This window comes from Cajanus cajan, chromosome 7, assembly GCF_000230855.2.
Source record: "Cajanus cajan strain Asha chromosome 7, NIPB_CcT2T_4, whole genome shotgun sequence".
Taxonomy (NCBI): domain Eukaryota; kingdom Viridiplantae; phylum Streptophyta; class Magnoliopsida; order Fabales; family Fabaceae; genus Cajanus; species Cajanus cajan.
Window position 1 is genome coordinate 23,296,857 of NC_138523.1, and position 21,686 is coordinate 23,318,542.

At 38.5% G+C, this 21,686-nt stretch overlaps 1 non-coding gene across 1 annotated transcript; it reads left to right on the forward strand.

Annotated features, from left to right (window-relative positions):
• Positions 1 to 20,760: 20,760 nt before the first annotated feature.
• LOC145950199 (small nucleolar RNA R71) lies at positions 20,761 to 20,867 on the forward strand. The gene has a single exon (XR_014428306.1). It is a non-coding gene; the product is annotated as a small nucleolar RNA R71 (small nucleolar RNA).
• Positions 20,868 to 21,686: the final 819 nt, after the last annotated feature.

Here is a 21,686-nt window from a genome sequence, read left to right on the forward strand (position 1 = left end):
ATTGATTTCTCCCACCACTTCTCTTTTAGAACCGTCGAAAGCTCGGACGATCATGTTGCTCGGGCGCATTTGGATTCCCTTGATTGCCACTTGATCAAACGTTCTTTTTGGCATCACATTCAAGGAAGATCCATTATCCACCAAGACTTTAGCGATGTGATATTCCTTGCACTTTATAGAGATGTGCAAGGGCTTGTTGTGATTCGGTCCCTCAGCAGGATTTCTTCATCGGTGAAAGTGAGGTGATCATTAGCCGTGATGTGACTAACAATCCCCTCAAACTTGTCTTGGGAGATAGTGTGCGACACGTACGCCTCGTTCAAGACTTTCAACAGAGCTTGCCGATGCGGTTCGGAGCTTAGGATCAACGACAACAGAGTAATCTTTGCTGGCGTCCTATGAAGTTGATCCACGATGGAGTACTCGCTCTGTCGGATATATTTTAACAGCTCGTCAGTCTCCTCCTCGGATTCTTTATTTTCCTCGGTTTTCTCTTTTTCTTTTTCCTTTCCTTTATTCTTGGGAGCTTTATCATGAAGATCTTCGGGAGTGTAGATCCTGCCACTCCTAGTCATGCCCCCAAGTCCAGCGATGTTAGAGATATCGCTGTCGGCAGAAGAATGGATGTCGTATATCCATGGCACAACTTTATTCGATTCGTAGGGGAAAGGTCTTGGAGCAGTGATCTTCAACGGTGTCGGACCTTCCCCTTTATTCGTCTTGATTACCAACAACGGAGTTGATGTGCGTTCGCTTACACTTAATAACAAACGGCGTGCGATCCATTCTGAACATATGCATCGATTAATCCTTTCTTTTTATTAATGTTATTAATGAATTACTAGGAGAGATGTATGCAAATGAATGACTATGAAATGCACCTAGATCCCTCCATGATCTTCGATAAGAATGCATGATATGAGATGATGGCGTTGAATATGCATGCATTGTGTTTATTCAACTAAGCATTATCATGTTTTCAGGATGCTCCTAAGATGATGCATGATATTGCTTGGTTTGGATAAATAACTTTTTTTTTGGGTATTTTGTTTTTTGTATTTTTTGGGTGAAAAGGGAAACTACCTACATGAATGTGATGAGGGTAGATGTTAACACCATGTAATGGAAGATTCTTATTCCTATTTATTCTTATTCTAAAAGGGGAATGTTGTATGTTTAAAGAATGCAATGTATGCTCAAACAATGTCACATAAACAATGCACAAACAATTCAATCATCCACGAACAGTCACGAGCGAATCACGAGGTAGGGGTATCCTGCAGACAAGTGCATATTCAAGGAGGTTCTAACTGTTCTCACCGGTCTAAGGCCCCCAAGGTTCCCCCATTATAGGGACCCAATCCCTTTCGTCGTAAGTCGATGGAAAGCTCCAACGCACTGTCGGACTTGAGTTCATGGTTTTCACCTTGAGTGATGCTTTCCGACAACGGTCTACGGGCACCTATAGACCCATTCGACAACCAGCCGTACTAGCATCCACTCCCTATGGCTTTCCACTCATGCCCCCGGGTATAGAGGGAACTGTTGTGTGCAAAGGTTCGTGTGCAGTTTATATTTCAAACAATTCCGAAAATTTAAACACCCAACAGTTATTAAAGCCAATTAGGTAAAACATTTTATCATACAAGCGAGGGGTAATGAAGTAATTTTAAACTATCATTTTAGAAATAATCCATCACTAAATGGGACTGACTCTCGAGGCTTCCCCAGTGGAGTCGCCATCTGTCGCCACCCGCCGAAACGGACATTGGCATTCGCGACGATGGTTTGACTCTTTTTTTTGTTTTTGAAAAATGATGGATTGTTAGAACGACTTTATTCTCAAACTGAGACCTCATCGAACTAACAATTTTGTTAAATGATTCTCACCAATCTGTGTTAATCCCAAACGGGACCCTCCATGGATTAGTGGTTTTCACAAAAAGGGGTTCTTGGAGTCGCCACCAATGTTTTACTCAAAACATTGGAAAAAGACATAAGGCAATTGATTTTCGCAAATCAACTTTGGCCATTACAACCAGAGTTGGGTAAGGGAGTCGATTACGTGTGGGGAAGGTGTTAGCACCCCACAACGCCCCTTTCGGGTTCCCTATGACGGATTATTTCATAAATAATAGCGTAAAATTACTAAACTACCCCTATTTATTAGAACGATTATAAGTAAACTATCTACATGATGAAAGCTTTAAACGTGCAATGCAACAATCAAAAAGCGATAGCGGTAAAAGAAAGGATTTGGAAAGAAACCTTCGGAGCGGGCTTTTATATATTCAAAAAGGAGTTAGGAGGCTTTTTGGCGCTCCTTCTCACTACACGTTCGCTCGCTCCTTTCCCTAAAAATATTAACTATGGAAATCAAAGAGATTTCCCTTCGACTTGTTCGAGTCTCAAGCTAAAGGCTCGTGAACTCAAGAACTTAGTCGGATCAGCTCTCGGAGAGATTTCTAGGGCAGAGAATAGCTCAAAAACCCAAGAATACTCAGCCAGAGGGTGGAGAGATGCCCCAAATGTGTGGAAGGACGAGCCAATGACGTCCTATTTATAGGATTGAGGCGCAGTACGGCCTAAGGAGTCAATACGGCCCGTACTGAGTTTTTGAACTACAGTACGGCCGTACTGAATTCAGTACGGCCGTACTGAAGTTCAAAAACTTCAGTACGGCCGTATTGATTTCATTATGGCCGTATTGTAGTTCAAATGGCTCAGTACGGCCGTACTGAACCTCTAGGAGGGCGTATTGAGCTCCAATCCTCACACACCCTTATTCTAAGCTACTCTAACACTTCTAGACCTACAAAGAATCATCCTAGGGTCTTCCAGGAGTCCTTCCGGCTGACTTTCCTTCGGTCTTCGAGAGTCTTTGAGTCTTATTTCCGACCCGGACAATTTTAGGGGTCTACAGGCATTCTCTTGGATCATCCTTCATTCGGTTGAGGAGTAGGGCGCGATGGCCTTTTCATGCTTATAGACTTGCTTATTCTTCCTGTTTCGGTTCTATCCTGTCTTGCTCTTTTTTTTTCTCTGTGGCTATATGAAACCACTTGTATGGAATGCCTTTGCTGGGGCTAGGCTTTTTGACATGATCTTGGTTCTTAAGGAACTGTCTAGCTGTTGATCTTTTTTACGAGTGCTTCGACCTCCTGATTCCTCCAACATGTGATGGATAGACACACACAAAGAATGCAATAATGCAAAAAAAAATGCAAAGCAGGAATGGATTGGATTTTTTTTCAATTTTTTTGTTTTTTTAAGTGAACTTATACTTTTTTGTGCCACTAGTGCCATATGAATGTTATGCAATGATGCTTCTATGCTAATGCTTAAAATGCGAATTTATTTTTACTTTCAAGAAATTAATATATGCACATTGATCACTAACATGGATTGTAAGCCTTTAGCCCTATCGAATTCAGTGTTGCTTCTTGAACCTGAGGTTTGTGTAGTTCAACCCTCTCGCCTGTATCGGATATGATATGTTAGCCCTTAGATTAGGTATACCTAGACTCTGTTGTAGTACACCTCCAACTTTTCCTGTGAGTGTTCACTATGCATATTCCGTGTATCTCTCAAATTTACCTTAATTCCATATAGGTCAAGAGGAAAGAGAAGAAGGGGATATATACATATATTAAAAGTTTTGTTAGCAAGGATTTTTTCAAAAAATGTTTTTTTAGAAGAATGGCTGGCCGAGGTAGGCTAGTGGTTTAGGCTGATGAACAAGCACATTCAAAATAAGGAAATCATTTTCTGCATTAGCTCATTATTCCCTTCAAAGTTAAGCGATGACTTAGGATTGCATATTGATTAAATGATCTTTCTAAGCTGCCTTTCAATTTTCAGCTCGGGATGCTACTTTATCCTAACTTTTGCCTATATTACTTGAGATGTGTTCCCTAGCCGACATTTGTTTTTTTGATCCTCACTTTTTCCTAGGCTACCCTTTTTGTTTGTGGGTCTCCTAGTGAACCTTGCCCTAATTTTTGCGTTTCCCTCTAAGTGGATTTCTTGTCGGGCTTTTGTCTTTGCAGCATTTGTGATCATCTTTCGTTCCTTCATTAAAAGGGGATGCCCCTTGCACTGATTTCGTTTGGACTTTTATCTACAAGTCATGCCAAATTTGATTGATCTTTATGTGTTTTTTTATTGCGTATTAAGCCATTGTTTCTAATGACGTCCTTATTTCAAATGTACTTGTTCATTTAAGGTTTGTTGACAAGGCTTAGAGTAGATAAAAGGGAGAAGAGAAATGAAGTAGAAAAGTGTATGACATTAAAATAGAATTTTCAATTTACACATGCCCATTTAATGTAGCTCGAGGGCCTGGGCATGCCCCGAGTTCGTGATTCATATACAGAGAAGTAGAGGGAGGTTTCCCCTTAGAGAGGCATAGGTTGTCGGACTATAGGGCTAGTCCTACACTTGCTTGGATGTGGCACTTCAGAAGGTCTCATGTAGAGGGAGGTGCTTTGGCTTCTTCTCTCATGAAGGTGTTGTCAACCCATATCCTGAGACTTTCCTAAGAAGTAGGAATGGATAGAAGCGATGATAGATTTTTCCGTGGAGTCTTGCTTCTCAAGAGGAATATTCAAGCTGTCTCTCAATTTTTAACTCGAACAAACCTCGCATTTTTTTTCCTAGAACGTCCTTTGCGGGTTTTCATTCTAGCAACTTCTTAACAAGTAATGCTTCTCTCTTGTTGAAATTACCTTTCGAGAAAGCTCTATTCACTTTGCCTTACTTTTTGAGGGATTCGTCCTCCTCACGTTCTCTTTATTAGCTTGTAACTCGTTAGGAGTGTGGATCCATCCATTCCTAGTCGTTTCTCCTATTCCGCTTGGATTTCACGGTTGCACGTCACAAATTTATCCTTTTAGGGCAAGAGTTGGCGTCTTAATGATTGTCGAGTTCTTTACCCTAAACTCTTTATGCATGGCTTACTTTCCATTACTTTCGACTAACGCACATAGGTTAATTTCCCTTTTTATTCTTATTTATTCTTTTATAAGGAGGGATATGTTCTAAATGAATGTAATGCAGAATGTAGAGAAAGTTGAGAATAATAAATATCAGTCTCATTGATTTGTTTATATGTGAATGCTCAAATAGATTTTGACAGTATTAAGAATCTATATTAGATTCTAAGAAGACTTTATCAAACATATCAAAGCAAGGCCCAACCATAGTATTTTTAAAAAAATTGATTTGGGCTATTCTTTAGAGCCCAGATACTGTCGTCTATTAGAGCATTCACTTTTCTTAACTTTCTATACATACTGTAACCTAATCCTCCTTAGCTAATAAAATAAAATGAATGAAATTGATGAGTTAATCTAGAATGCATGTCATTTTTTTTTGCCTAATATTTATCATGTTTCTATTATCTAAAGGGGAATAATGCATGGAGATGAGATTTCTTTTATCCATTTTTTTTAAAAGGAAACTACCTATATGATGTTAATGGAATGATGACCTAAGAATGTACGAAGGGGTATAAAATTTTTATTATTATTTCTTTATTATCTATTTGCTTATTTTAAAATTCCAATCCATCTTATTAGAAAAAAATAATACAAACAAATGCACACACACATGCTCAATCAACGTACACCCACGAACATTCATGTTCAAATCCTTAGTCTTTGATCCCTGTCGAGAAAAGTGCATTGTATAGGACGGTTTTAATTTCACTCGCCTTTAAGGCCCCCAAGGTGCCCCCATTATAGGGACCCAGTATCTTTGTCGCTGTCACCTGACAAACTCTTAGGTCTGTCGTAGTATTTTGGGCTAGAGTAACTGATTATCACCTTGAGTGTGATTTTCGACAAGGCTCGTGATGTATGGAAAACCGCAAGTGTACGGTTGTCGTCAAGTAATAAATATCGAATCACAGGGACTACGTGTTTGACCTAGAATTACTAGTATTTTAATTTGAATTTTAAAACAGATGGAATTTTTGTTTTGAGATGATAAGATCAGATTCGATGGTAAAAGAGATAGTAATGCAATTAATGAATAAGATAAAACTTTAAGATAAGATAAGGAGATTTCCGGGAACCTAGGGTTCGCACAAAGAGTTCCAACATTATTGAATTATTATTTTCATTAATTAATTCTATTCCATCTTGAAGGTAGTCTTAACCTAATTTAATCCTTGCACCTTCTCAGGCTACGAGGACGTGTTTAATTAAAATTAATCTCTACTCTCGTGGTAATTACGTTCAATTAAACCCATTAAGATCTTTGTTAATCTATTGCTCCTCGAAAGCTTAAATCAACTCTCGTGATTTAACACTCAAGTCTGTTCCTTTAGGTTCCGATAATTAGGTTCTCCTCTCAGTTCATCCCTAATTATCTATGATTATGAAAATTAAGATTAATTGTTTATCATAATTATAATCAAGTTCTCCTCTCAGTTCATCCTTAATTAATGTTATTATGAAAACAATAATATTAAAGTTCACATATAAAATATAAAAGAACAGATCAAGAATTGGAATAAAATTAAGAAACTGAATAATGCATTAATAAAGAGGTTCTCAGAGGCTAAGCCCTGATCCCAGAAAAAGGGAAACTACTCACAGGAGTTCATAGTAGTTCTCCAAGAAAAAAAAAAGAATAAAAGAAAAGCAAACCTTAGAGTCGATGGCACAGGCGCCCAACCTTCTCCAAGTGTCAAAAACTAAAAAAAACTGTCTCAGAAACCAAAATCCCCGTTCTAGGCTAACCTCATCTAATTTATAACCTAAAAGGGTAAAAAGGTAAAACTACCAAGATAAAAATTACAAAGATAAAATAAAAATAAAACATAAAACTTAAAAAGCTGGGACGCGAAGTGAATCACGGCCGTGACTGAGAATTACGACCGTGATCTTCTCTGGAGCACATCTATGAAGGGTCAGTGGCGTTCACGGGTGTGATTGGGAGTCACGGCCGTGATTTTCTCTGGTGAATCACGGGCGTGATTTAGAATCACGGCCGTGATTTTCCCTGTAGCTCAGCATTTCCTCTTTAATTCTTAAATCTTGATCCTGCTCAGAGAAAACACAACACATACCAAGAAAAGCATAAAATAGGAAAATGATATAAAAATTTATTAAAAACATGAAAGATATGCATGATTATGCTATGAATTCTTGTGAATTAAAGTGCTAAAATACGAGTAAAATACACAACATCAAATAACCCCAAACTTGAACTTTTGTTTGTCCTCAAACAATAATTAGCACTTTGAAAAAAAAAAAATCATCAAGAATTAACTGAGCATTTAAAATCTTCACTCTTAGTCTCACAAGGTCCAATTAGAATCTTAATCTTTCATTACTAGCGCCAACTCTTAGTTTCTAAGATTTTCATGATGTCAAATCTTGTAAAGCTCATTAGTCAAACGAAGATAATTTAACAGAAATAATTTTTCAATGCTTGTGACACAAATAGGGGTAATATTTTTATTTTTGTTTTTGTCTCACCTAAAACATTTCCCCAGTAGCCAATCAGTGTAGAGAGGATGATAATTTCAAGAACACGTAGCCTCAAAGGGGGGCTAGCTATTTTACTAAACAATTCCCCAGTAGCTAATTAGTTCCCTTAGTTTTCTAAGGTTAAGAATATTCTCCCTCTAACCTATGACCTCAAAGGGGTGCTAGGTGAATTTTTTTTTTTTTTTTTTTTTTTTTTTTTTTTTACCCCCCAAAAGCTTTTAAGCACGAATTAAAAAGAATTTATCTTCAAGAGACTATTTTTATAATTCTCGATCATTTCAAGCCTCAATACTAAGAACCAAGTGCTAGCCACAAAACCAGCTAATTTTTCAACCTTTTGTTCTGAGACTTCAAGATTCAATTCATCACATTCAGTGTTTTCAAAGACGAACAATTTCATTAAAAATATTTACTTTTCAAACACAAATTCAAGCTGGGATTAACTGAATATGTATATATGCATGATTTTTTTTTTTTTTTTGCATGAATGAATGAAATGCGTACATCCTCCTAACCCCAAACTTAAAGATTTGCTTGTCCCGAAGCAAAGAGCTAATGAATGCATGATAGATTATTTTGACAAAATTATAAAATGCATGAATATGCAACCAACCCACAACAGAAAGGAATGCTTGTCCCTAAGCATCAGAGTAAAATAAGGAATAAGAAAGATCTCACTGTGGTGGAAAATCATCTGGATACCGTTGAATGTGCCATTGATACATTTGATCAACCATGTAATTATAATGCTGCTGGCGTTCATCCATTTGTTTCAGCCGGTTATCCATTGATTGAATAGCTGCCAGGATAGCAGCATTGTCCACCTTAGGTCCAGGATGTAGAGGGGGTTGTTCAGGAGCTGCTTCCTCATCTGCAGGAGCCGCTTCCTCAGCTGCTGGAGGTAGGTCCTCTAATGGCTCCAGTGGAAACTGCCGTGTAGCCCGGTTCTTCACGGTGTATGTTGGATTTGGTAACTGGTGGTGCACTCCCGACTGGGTTACTACAAAGTAGTATTTATCATCTTCATCTTTCGTGATGGAAGGTGGCTTAGTTCCATGCACGCCCTTGATCTTGGTTCAACAAGGGAGACTCCAAAAGATGATGAAAAATGAAGGAGATGGTGGCGGAAGCACAAAGGTGAAGGTGAAGAGGGTTTGCTCAAGGTTGTTTCATCCAAGTGTAGGATGAAACCTATTTAGGGTTTTGCTTTTATGGTGGAGATGGGAGGAGGTTAGCCAAAGGCAACCTAGTGCTAAGGAAAAGGTTGGTGTTTAGGGTGATGGAGGTGGCGCACAAGGTGTATGGGAGGTGTTTGGTGGGGTGTTGCTCCTTTTGGCTAGCTCACTTCACTAAGGTTGGTGAAGGCCACCCAAGGTAGGCCAAACTCACTCACTCACGGTGGTGGAAGGAGGAGGAGAAGGGGAGGAGGCCGTGGAGTTCCTAAAGACTAAGGAGAATGACAATGAGGCAAAATGCACACTCAATATCATTAATATCCAAAGTGTCTACAAGGAGCTAGACTAGGGGAATATATAGGAAGGCTTGCATTTAGGGTTGCATTTAGGGTGAGTGGCCGAATTTCACTAGGGAGAAATGCACCCTAAATGAAATGCCAAATGCAACCCTAGATGCTACTTGGTGGCCAAGTTTGGCATCTTTAAGGGTTTAGGTTGGCTACAACAAGGTGCATGATAAGTCCATGCATCCTTGGCCCTCCAATTGGGCCTAAGCCTACCTAACACCAAAAAAATGACCAAACAACACCACTAAGTGTGCGTCACCTCCTTAATGGATGCACCCTAGCCCAATTAAAATCCTAAGCATCTAAATTACCCCAAAATACAAGGGCAAAATGGGAAATACAAAGAAATAAACCCTAGGACTAAAATACCCCAAAATACAAGGGTAAAAATGGAATAAAGCAATAAATTCTATACTACTCAAATTAGCCATAGTCATGAACCATGTGATGGGTCTCACATGAAGTGAAGTACCAAGGATGGTCCTCCATCATACCCTCCTTCTTGAGAAGGATTTGACCTCAAATCTTTAAGCTCTTCCATTCCATTGATCCTTCAAAAGAAGTGAAACCACAATTAGGGGAGTAAAAATTAAAACTTAACTATGCAATCCTTAGTACATAAGTTGTTGAATGAAAGTGCTTAGGGCAAAGGGGAGAGCCAAAGAGGCATCACCAAAATTTTATTGACCCATGCAATTCATTCACCAAATCATCTAACTTAGGATTGGGTGCCTTTTATGCAATGATGGCTTTTTAAAAAAAAGGTGCTCATCCTCCATTGCCATCTTTCTTTGACACCAAAAGAAGGAGGATGGCACAAGGGTTAAGGTTCACTTGAACCTAGCCCTTTTTCTTCAAAGGAAAAATTCTTTTTTTCTTTTCTTTTCTTTTTGTTTTTGTTTTTGCTTTTCTCTTCATCATCTTTCTTAGCCTTTAGTTTGAGTTGGTCCTCATTCACTTGAGAGGGTGATAGAGGACACCACACAAACTTCTTACCTAAGTGTTGGAAACTTATTTTATTGGTGAGGCCATCATGGATTATGTGCTTGTCAAATTGCCATGGCCTCCCAAGCAAGACATGACTAACCTCTAATGGCACTATGTCACACAAAACATTTTCTTTATAGTTGCCAATAGAGATTGGTATGCTTGCTTGTTGGTTAACTACAACACCTCTATCCTTATTGATCCATTGCATTTTGTAAGGTTTAGGATGAGGTTTTGTAGTCAAGGCTAACTTATCAACCAATCTAGTACTACAACAATTTGAAGTAGACCCACTATCGACAATGAGAGAACAAGTACTTTCTAAGACATTGCATTTTGTTTGAAACAAGTTCTCTCGTTGTGATTGGTCAATTTCACTAGATTGATTGTTAAGGAGCCTTCTAACCAACAATAAGTCTCCTTCACAAGGTAAAATTTCTTCCTCGGAGTCTATGGCTTCTTCTTCACTAGAGGAAGATGAAGTAGCTTCATCAAGGCTACTATAGTGATCTTGGGCTTTTAAAACCATGGTTTTCTTTGTAGGACATTGAGAAGCAATATGTCCTCTTCCAAGACACTTAAAGCACTTGATTTCACTTGACTTAGACTCTTTGGAAGGGGCTTTAAAAGATGAATTTTCTTTTTCTTTTTCTTCTTTGGGATAAGGTAGGGAAGAGTGGCCCTCCTTCTTAAGACTCTTGGAATAAGAGGGAGTGGAGTCTTTTCGAAAAGGTTTTCTTGTAAGTTGATGCTCCACTCTTGAACAAAGTTGAACAAGTTCATTCAAATCCTTATAAGGTAGAAGTTCAACTTTGTCTCTTATCTCAAGATTAAGACCACTTTGAAATCTAGAGATTGTGGTCCTCTCTTCCTCCCTAATCCCAGCCCTCATCATTAGCAACTCCATAGATTGCCTATATTCTTCCACACTAGAGGACCCTTGTTTCAATCTTTGAAGCTTATCCATAAGCTCTCGGTCATAGTATGGAGGAATATGCCTCCTTCTTAAGGCACTACGGAGCTCATTCCAATATTGGATTGGGGGCTCATGATTTATTCTCCTTTCTTTTTCTAAGGAGGTCCACCAATACATAGCATGCCCTTGGAAGCTAAGGGTTGCTAAAGAAACCTTCCTATCTTCACTTATTCCATGGCAAGAGAAAAGTTGCTCAACTTTCATTTCCCAATCTAAATAATTTTCAACATTATCCTTGCCATGAAATGGGGGAAGATTGATGTTAGGTTCCCTATTGGAGGACTCCCTATTTCTATGATGTCTTGGGGGCCTTTGATAGTAATCATCATTGTGATGACTACTAAAGAAGATATCACTTGGAGGTTGGGTATGATGCCCTTCCTCCTCATGAGTACTTGTATACATGTGCCCCTTTCCTCTTGAGGGTTGAGGAGAAGTGACTTTTGGTCTTGAACCACTAGCCTCTCCTCCCACAACTAATCTTTCTAGCAATCTTTTTATTTCTTCATTATTTCTTTCTTGCTCTTTTTCTTTTCTTCTAATTTCTTCCTCTCTTTTTATATTTTCTTCCTCTTTTCTTCTTAGGTAATCTTTCAATTGCCTAAGCTCATCCCTAACACTAGACCTAGTACTATGAGAATTATGACCATGTACACTAGAATGCTCACTCATCTTTGATCAAAAGGTTTTCACAAAATTTCACAAAGAGTTAAAAAGGGTTTCACAAAGATTGAGTGATAAAAAGGTTTTCACAAAAAGTTTTGAAGGTGCAAGATAAGTAGAAAAGGCCTAAGTATACAAATTGAACCTTCAAGGGGAGGTGGACTACAAAGAATCACTTAATAACCAAGCCCTTTTCAAGTAAAAATCACTAAGCCCTTTTTACCTTTCTTACAAAAACAATTTTGACACTACCAAGTGTGTGTGTGCACGCACCCCTAGTAGGCAAAAGAATTAAGCCTTCTAAACGTTTTGGAAGCAAAAGTAAAAAAAATCCTAGACAATTATACTAGTAAAGCTATAAAGCATGCAATGGAAAGCAATTTAGGACATACACTAGTCGAGGTCCTAGTGAAGGTTTTCAAATCACCTTCTCTACACGCTCTAAAACCCAAGTTGAAGAGGTTTAAAATGGCCAAAATTACAAACCAAATGGAAGAAATGAATGGCCTAAAACAAAGAGGCCGAAAGCAAGTAAAAACAAGGTAAACAAGAAATTAAGTCTTCAACTCCTTCTCTTGTGGTTCCTTCACAATGAGCAAACGAATTAGCACCTCTCCAAAGTGTTTACTCTCCTTTGGTTTAGTGAAAACCCTTCCAAAGGCTAGGTTGGGTTTTGGTTCACTCCTCCACTCAATCCACCAAAGGATTGCTACTTTGCTAGATAGGTGCTTCACCTACAATCAATGAAAACCAACCAAGAGCAAGAGTTCCAAAAAGATAAAACTGAAAAGGCACAATTAGGAAAGCTAAACTCAAAGAGAATTTATGGAGACAAACAAAAGAGGCCAAAAGAAAGACAAGCAAAAAATTAAGACTCAATCAATAAAAGATAGCACTCAAAAGAATAAACCTAGAATGGCACTAGAATGGGTTTGTGTTTAAGTTTCACTTGCTTAAATCTTTTAATGTTTTCGGTCCAGCCAAAGGTATAAGTCCCAAAATAAGTCCAAAATGGTCAAGTTCCAACTCCAATGCTAAGGTATTTGGTCCAAGTCCACAAGTCAAGCAACAAGTCCTTTTTGTCCAAGGTATAATTTTTTTTTTTTGTTCTTGTTCTTTTTGGGTTCACGGCCTTTTGCTTTTTAATGTCCTTGGGTCCAATTTTTTTTTTTTTTTTTTTTAAAATTTCAACCCAATTTGTTGCTTAGGTTTTGCACTTGTGGTGGCACAAAAATTAGGTCAAAAATATGTAGCATAGGAGCAAGACAAGTGGCGCATCCTTAGAGGTTCTTTAAGGAAATTTTGAGTGGAATTGGTTTTGTACTATTTAGGTCAAGTTGTTTTAGCACAAAATATCCAGCACCTCTTAGATTCTTTTAGGGTTCTTGGAAAACAAGAAAGCAACTTAGACAAGTGAAAATGCAAGGGTAAAGATGGGCGGTTTTTCTAGCATGTGCAAGAAGGTTCACACATGGAAAATCATGGCAACATAGAACATGCTAGAAGCTATTAGCATGCATGAATGACCTAGATAGGAATTCTATATGACACGCCCACTTAAGATGTATGCATCATGGTATTTTTCATGTTTTCATGCAAGGTGTTTGGGCACATACATGGAAAATATGTAAGACAAAATATAGGAAGTAAAAATGACAAAACAATAGGTAGATTCAAAAAGAAAAATGCATGAACATGTAATACTCAACCTAGCATAGAAATATGACAACCTAACAATGGAACCTAAAACATGGAAGGTTCAAGGAAAACAAGTATGAACCACACAAAAATATTCGGTCAAGAGAGGAGAAGAAGAGAAATGACCGAATACCAAAAAAATAGAGAACAAAGAAGACTCAAAGGGAAATAAGGAAGGAAAACATTTACCCTTGAAGAACCATGGCTCTAGATACCACTTGATGGAAGGTGGCTTAGTTCCATGCACGCCCTTGATCTTGGTTCAACAAGGGAGACTCCAAAAGATGATGAAAAATGAAGGAGATGGTGGCGGAAGCACAAAGGTGAAGGTGAAGAGGGTTTGCTCAAGGTTGTTTCATCCAAGTGTAGGATGAAACCTATTTAGGGTTTTGCTTTTATGGTGGAGATGGGAGGAGGTTAGCCAAAGGCAACCTAGTGCTAAGGAAAAGGTTGGTGTTTAGGGTGATGGAGGTGGCGCACAAGGTGTATGGGAGGTGTTTGGTGGGGTGTTGCTCCTTTTGGCTAGCTCACTTCACTAAGGTTGGTGAAGGCCACCCAAGGTAGGCCAAACTCACTCACTCACGGTGGTGGAAGGAGGAGGAGAAGGGGAGGAGGCCGTGGAGTTCCTAAAGACTAAGGAGAATGACAATGAGGCAAAATGCACACTCAATATCATTAATATCCAAAGTGTCTACAAGGAGCTAGACTAGGGGAATATATAGGAAGGCTTGCATTTAGGGTTGCATTTAGGGTGAGTGGCCGAATTTCACTAGGGAGAAATGCACCCTAAATGAAATGCCAAATGCAACCCTAGATGCTACTTGGTGGCCAAGTTTGGCATCTTTAAGGGTTTAGGTTGGCTACAACAAGGTGCATGATAAGTCCATGCATCCTTGGCCCTCCAATTGGGCCTAAGCCTACCTAACACCAAAAAAATGACCAAACAACACCACTAAGTGTGCGTCACCTCCTTAATGGATGCACCCTAGCCCAATTAAAATCCTAAGCATCTAAATTACCCCAAAATACAAGGGCAAAATGGGAAATACAAAGAAATAAACCCTAGGACTAAAATACCCCAAAATACAAGGGTAAAAATGGAATAAAGCAATAAATTCTATACTACTCAAATTAGCCATAGTCATGAACCATGTGATGGGTCTCACATGAAGTGAAGTACCAAGGATGGTCCTCCATCATTTCGCAATGCAGTTCATAGAAGAGCAGGTAGCAAAATTAATAGTACGGCTTCCAGGGAGTGGTTCTAACTGGTCCAGCCAAGCGTGATAGCCAAGGTGTTTGGCTATAGTGGTAATGAGGCCGCCATTCACAATCGCACCGTGGCTGGTATTGGAAATACTCTGGAACTGTCGTGCCAAATGACTGCCAGAATCAATAGGCTCCTCTCTGTTTTCCATCATAGCCCATAAAAGTAAAAGGTCGCTCAAACGAACCTTTCCTTCAGAATCACCTCGGGCCAAAACAGTAGAGGCAATAAAGCGGTGCATAATACGGATGGCGGGATGGCGGAAAGCAGAGGAATTACATTTTCCAGCGACCCAATTACTTGTACCTGTCAAACTATACCAAAAAGAACCAGGGTTGAAAGAACTTGGGGTTCTCGTGCTCCCTCCAGTGGGAAATCCAAAAATATTATTGAACTGAGCCAGGGTTAATTCGTGTTCTTGGTTAAACATACGGAAAGAAATCAAACCTTCAGAACAATTTGGCCCAGATAATATTTCCGTGTGGAGAGAGCTCAAGAACTCAAGAACTAGTCGAGGATAAACAACATCATTATGCATGGTAGCAAAGGTTGTCCACCCAATGTTAGTTAACATGAAATTGATATCAGCACGTAAACCCAACTTACGAATAAATGGGAAGTCGAGATACCTGGTAGGATGGATAGTGCGGAAGCGTAATACCTCGTTCCGCTCACGCTGTTCATCGTTCCGATAGAACCTCGAAGGAAGGTGCGGAATTTCACTTGCTTCTTCCTCGTAACTGTGGGTATCGGAAGCGGTGGAGGACGAACCAACGGTACGGGTGCGCTTGGGAGCCATGGATGAACGGAAGGAGTGAATGTGGGAGGAAGAGGGAAGAAGAGGAAGAAGAAGTGAGAAGCTAGGGTTTAGGAGAGAAGAAAAGAGAGAATGGGCAGAGTTCGTAAGTTTGAGAGAAGTGAGAATGTAAAAGGAGGGGGAAAAATATATAAGGGAAAGGGGAATTTCAAAAATCACGGGTTGTATCTGTTGAGCGTCAGCAGGGAATCACGGGCGTGATTGGAAATCACGGCCGTGATTCTCTTTGTGAGTTTTCAAAAATTCAAACAGAGGAGATCACGCCCGTGATTTATAATCACGGTCGTGATTCTCTCTGGGGTTTTCCAAAAATTTTCCAGAGAAGATCACGCCCGTGATTTATAATCACGGTCGTGATTCTCTCTGGGGTTTTCCAAAAATTTTCCAGAGAAGATCACGCCCGTGATTTATAATCACGGTCGTGATTCTCTCTGGGGTTTTCCAAAAATTTTCCAGAGAAGATCATGCCCGTGATTTAGAATCACGGTCGTGATTCTCTCTGGAACTCTGAAATTTTATTTTATTATTATTATTATTATTTATTTTTTTTTTTTTTTTTAAGAAACTTGAGTAGGTTCCTGAAGAACCATAGAGTATAATTTTTCTAAGTGTTCCCCATGGAAATATAACTTCAATCTCTGTGCATTGACCTTGAATATGTCGCCTTTATCGTTTCTGATTTCTACAGCTCCATAGGGATATACTTTTTGAACTGTAAAAGGCCCTGACCATCTTGACTTCAATTTTCCAGGAAACAATCTGAGTCTGGAATTAAATAATAGCACCGAGTCCCCTTGCTTGAATTCTCTTCTATGTATATGCTTGTCATGCCACCTCTTTGTTCTTTCTTTGTAAATCTTAGCATTTTCATATGAGTCTAATATGATTTCATCAAGCTCATTGAGTTCCAATTTCCTTTTTTCTCCAGCATCCTTTAGGTCATAGTTGAAGTATTTTATTGCCCACAAAGCCTTGTGTTCTAGCTCTACAGGAAGATGGCAAGATTTGCCATAAATCAGCCTAAATGGAGACATGCCAATAGGTGTTTTGTAAGCAGTCCTGTAGGCCCAAAGAGCTTCATCTAATCTTAAAGACCAGTCCTTTCTTGTTGTAGATACAGTCTTCTCAAGAATCTTTTTGATTTCTCTGTTGGATATTTCTACCTGTCCACTTGTTTGAGGGTGATAAGGTGTACCAACCTTGTGAGTGACTCCATACTTTTTTAAGAGAGATTCAAACTTTCTTTCAATAAAATGTGAGCCTCCATCACTGATCACAGCTCTTGGGACCCCAAATCTTGGAAATATAATTCTTTTGAAGAGTTTAATGACAGTATTTGAATCACTCGTTTGAGCGGGAATCGCTTCTACCCACTTGGACACATAATCAACTGCAACTAATATGAACTTGTAACCTTTAGAACTTGGGAATGGTCCCATGTAATCTACTCCCCATACATCAAAAATTTCTACTTCTAAAATCCCATTTAATGGCATTTCATGTTTCCTGGATATATTCCCTGATCTTTGGCATTGGTCACAAGAATTTACCATCTTCCAAGTATCCTTAAATAAGTTTGGCCAGTAAAAACCAGATTGTAGAATTTTAGCTGCAGTTTTTGACGTACTAGCATGCCCTCCATATGCGGAAGAATGACATGAGTGAATGATGTGAGGAGCTGCTTCTTCTGAGATACACCTTCTGTAGATACCATCTCTACACCTCTTATATAGGTAAGGTTCATCCCAAATAAAGCTGTTAAGGTCACTAAAGAATTTCTTCTTTTGTTGATAATTAAAGTCTTCAGGAAGGACTCCACATGCTAAGTAATTCACATAATCTGCATACCAGGGACTGTTTTTCACAACAACTGCTAAAAGCTTTTCGTCTGGGAAGCTGTCATTAATAGGGAGTTCCTCCTTTGTTGCTTGGTCTTGTGGAAGTCGAGAGAGATGATCAGCTACTACATTTTCTACTCCCTTTCTGTCCACAATCTCTAAATCAAATTCTTGTAAAAGGAGAATCCATCTGAGGAGCCTAGGTTTAGCATCCTTTTTATTAAAAAGATACTTTAGGGCAGAGTGATCTGTGTAAACAATAACCTTAGACCCCACAAGATAAGATCTGAACTTTTCAAAAGCATAGACGACTGCTAACAATTCTTTTTCTGTTGTTGCATAATTGGCTTGGGCTTCATCAAGAGTCTTGCTGGCATAGTATATAGCATGAACCTTCTTGTCCTTTCTTTGTCCCAATACAGCTCCTATAGCATAGTCACTTGCATCACACATGATTTCAAAAGGAAGGCTCCAGTCAGGAGTTTGCAGAATAGGAGCTGTAGTGAGAGCTTCTTTCAACCTGTAGAATGCATTCTTACAAGAAACATCAAAGTTAAAAGGTACCTCTTTCACAAGTAGATTAGATAATGGTTTAGAGATTTTTGAAAAATCTTTAATAAACCTTCGGTAGAAACCGGCATGCCCTAAGAAACTTCTAACACCTTTAACATCAATTGGAAGAGGCAATTTATCAATTACTTCTATTTTTGCTCTATCTACCTCAATTCCTCTCCCAGATATTAGGTGTCCTAAGACAATTCCTTCTTGTACCATAAAATGACATTTTTCCCAATTTAAGACTAAATTCACTTCAGAGCAACGCTGCAATACTTTAGTTAGATTTAATAGACAGTCATCAAAGGAAATACCATAAACTGAAAAGTCATCCATGAAAACTTCCATCTCTTTTTCTAATAAATCACTAAAGATTGCAGTCATACATCTTTGAAAGGTAGCAGGTGCATTACATAGGCCAAAAGGCATTCTCCTATAAGCAAAAGTACCATAGGGACATGTAAAAGTAGTTTTCTCTTGGTCTAATGGATGAATAGGGATTTGATGAAAACCGGAGTATCCGTCCAAATAACAAAAGTATGAATGCATTGCTAACCTTTCAAGCATTTGATCAATAAAAGGTAAGGGAAAGTGATCCTTTCTAGTGGCATTATTTAATTTTCTATAATCAACACACATACGCCACCCAGTCACAGTTCTTGTGGGAATTAATTCATTATTATCATTTTTAACTACTGTCATCCCACCTTTCTTAGGAACCACATGAACTGGACTTACCCAAGGACTATCAGATATAGCATAAATTACCTTAGCATCCAATAATTTCAAAATTTCTTTCTTTACCTCTTCTTTCATCTTGGGATTTAGTCTTCTTTGAGCTTCAACAGAAGGTTTGGATCCTTCCTCCAAGAAGATGCGATGCATACAAAATGAAGAACTAATTCCCTTTATATCAGCCATAGTATATCCAATAACTTTTCTAAATTTTCTCAACTCATTGAGAAGTTTTTCAGTTTCTTTTTCATTTAAAGCTGAATTTACTATGACTGGATAAGTGGAATTAGCCCCCAAAAACTCATACCTTAAAGATGAAGGAAGTGGTTTAAGTTCTAACTTTGGAGAGTTTTCTTCTTGCCAATCTGTTGAAGACTCAAGAAGACTTTCTACTAGAGGATCTTTTTCTTTACACGGGGGACTTGAATCGATCAAGCAAGCATAATTAGGTTGAATCCCCTCAAGATCTATGTGCTTTCCTCCAACTAGAAAATTCTCCAAGGGATCCCTCAAAATAGATCTCATGACCTCTTCCTCCATGTCTTTAGGCAATATATCAACCCTGCAGCAAATATTTTCAAGAGAAGGTTGTCTAACAGATTTAGCAATATTAAATTCCATTGTTTCATCATTAATGGATAAGGACAATTTTTCATGTTTGACATCTACTATCACGCCTGCTGTAGCCAAAAATGGTCTACCTAGTATGATTGGTATTTGTTTGTCCTCTTCCATTTCTAAAACAACAAAATCTCCCGGAATTAAAAATTTACCTATCTTAACTGGAACATCTTCTAAAATTCCTATGGGATATTTTATAGATCTATCTGCTAACTGGATTGACATTGCTGTAGGCTTTAATTCTCCCATATCTAATTTCTTGCAAATTGATAAAGGCATTAAACTGATACTTGCCCCAAGGTCACATAAGGCTTTTTCAAACCTTAGATTTCCAATGAGACAAGGTATAGAGAAACTACCAGGATCCTTAAGTTTTTTGGGCAAATTATGATGGATCAATGTAACAGTCTCTCTATCATCCAATTTCCTTCGGTTAGCTAAAAGATCCTTAAGAAATTTAGCATATGTAGGCATCTGTTGTAGAGCTTCTACAAATGGAATGTTTACATACACTTGTTTGATCATATTTAAAAATTTTTCAAATTGTCTATCAAGTTTAGTCCTTGCTAACCTTTGAGGAAAAGGAATTGGAGGGTGATAAACAGTTTGAGGCTTTGATGAAGATACTTTTTCTTTTTCTAATCTCTCTTTTTCAGGTTTTTCAACCATAGGAGAAGCGTCTTCATCAATCTCAATATTATCATTTTGATTAGACACAGGTCTGTCTAATTTCTTCCCACTCCTTAAAGTAACAGCATTAACATTTTCAGCTGGGTTTGCAACTGTTTTACCTGGGAACTTACCTGGAGAATTGTTTGAACTAGGCATCAACTGTGCAATTTGATTTTCCAGCATCTTGTTGTGGAGAGTAATATTCTCAACCTTGACAGCAAGGTTTTGAATAGAATTTGCCATTGAATCATTGGTCTGTTTTTGATTAGTGACAAAATTCTCCATAAGGTTTTCTAATCTTGAAACACTTTGTTGAATTGAGGGTGTCTGTACTGGATTTCCTTCCCCATTAATGAAGTGATTGGACGGACGGAAATTAGGTTGCTGATTGCTAGTTCCTTGAACTGGGTTATTCTTCCAAGAAAAGTTAGGATGATTCTTCCAACCAGGGTTGTATGTGTTGGAATATGGATTACTCTTCTCTCTTCGAGGAGTGTCATAGAAATTATGAGAAGCTGCCACTTGTTCAGTAGTATCTTCTTTTTCTCCAGTAAAAATTGAGGTACAATCTACTGCAGTGTGCCCTTGTTCCCTACAAAGGTCACATACTTGATTTGTAGCCACTGAATTAACCTTAGCTTTTTCCATCTTGTCTAATCTTTGATTAAGAGTATCAAATTTTGCTAAGAGTAACTCAATATTGTTCACTTCATATCGCCCCGGAGTTCCTTTCCTTGCTGTGACTTCTCTTTCACTGTATTGGCTGTGATTTGAGGCTACATTTTCCAAAATAATCATGCAGTCATTAATAGGTTTCCCCATGAAAGATCCTCCAGCTGCTGAGTCTAATATCATGGTGCTTTGTTGGTCCAATCCTTCAAAGAAAAATTGGATGGTAAGCCAACGGTTGAAGCCATGTTGTGGGCATGCTTGAAGATATCCTTTGAACCGCTCCCATGCTTCATAAATAGTCTCTCCAGTGCCTTGTTGGAAATTAGTGATTTTCTTCCTCAATTCTTTAGTTTTAGAAGGAGGAAAGAATTTCTCTAGAAAAGCTCTTTCACATAATTGCCAAGTTGCTATCTTTTCTCTAGGCACTGTTCTTAGCCACACCTTTGCCTTATCTCTCAAGGTGAGTGAGAATAAGCGGAGTCGCATTCCATCAGAAACTTCATCATCAAATTGCTGGGTCTCACAGATTTCCAAGAACCCCTCTAAGTGGTCATTAGGATCTTCTGATGGTAGTCCTCCAAAGGTGTTCTGTTTGAGCATATTCACCAGAGAAGCTGGTACAGTAGCTCCAGTTTGCATCTCCCCTCCAGGTATCCCACGAGCTACGGGTGCAGAGTAATCCCGAAGCGGTAAATTATCTCGTTGTGCAGCCATGTCAAATTCTCTAGAAAGGTTTCTTTTCCTTCTCAGGAGAGTTCTTTCAATCTCAGGATCAAGTGGTGTTGGTTTCCCAAGACGTAGAGATCTCTTTTGCATTAACCCTAAGGCACTGCAAAAAAAAAAAAAAGAAAGTGACCCGTGAAATCTGAATTGGAGAAGTAAACACTAAAAAAAAAAAAAAAAAAAAAAATTATTTATTTATTTAATTTAATTTTTTTTTTTTTTAAAAAATTCGAATTAAAATAATTGTAATTTAAATCAAGAGACGTAGTCCCCGGCAACGGCGCCAAAAACTTGATGTATGGAAAACCGCAAGTGTACGGTTGTCGTCAAGTAATAAATATCGAATCACAGGGACTACGTGTTTGACCTAGAATTACTAGTATTTTAATTTGAATTTTAAAACAGATGGAATTTTTGTTTTGAGATGATAAGATCAGATTC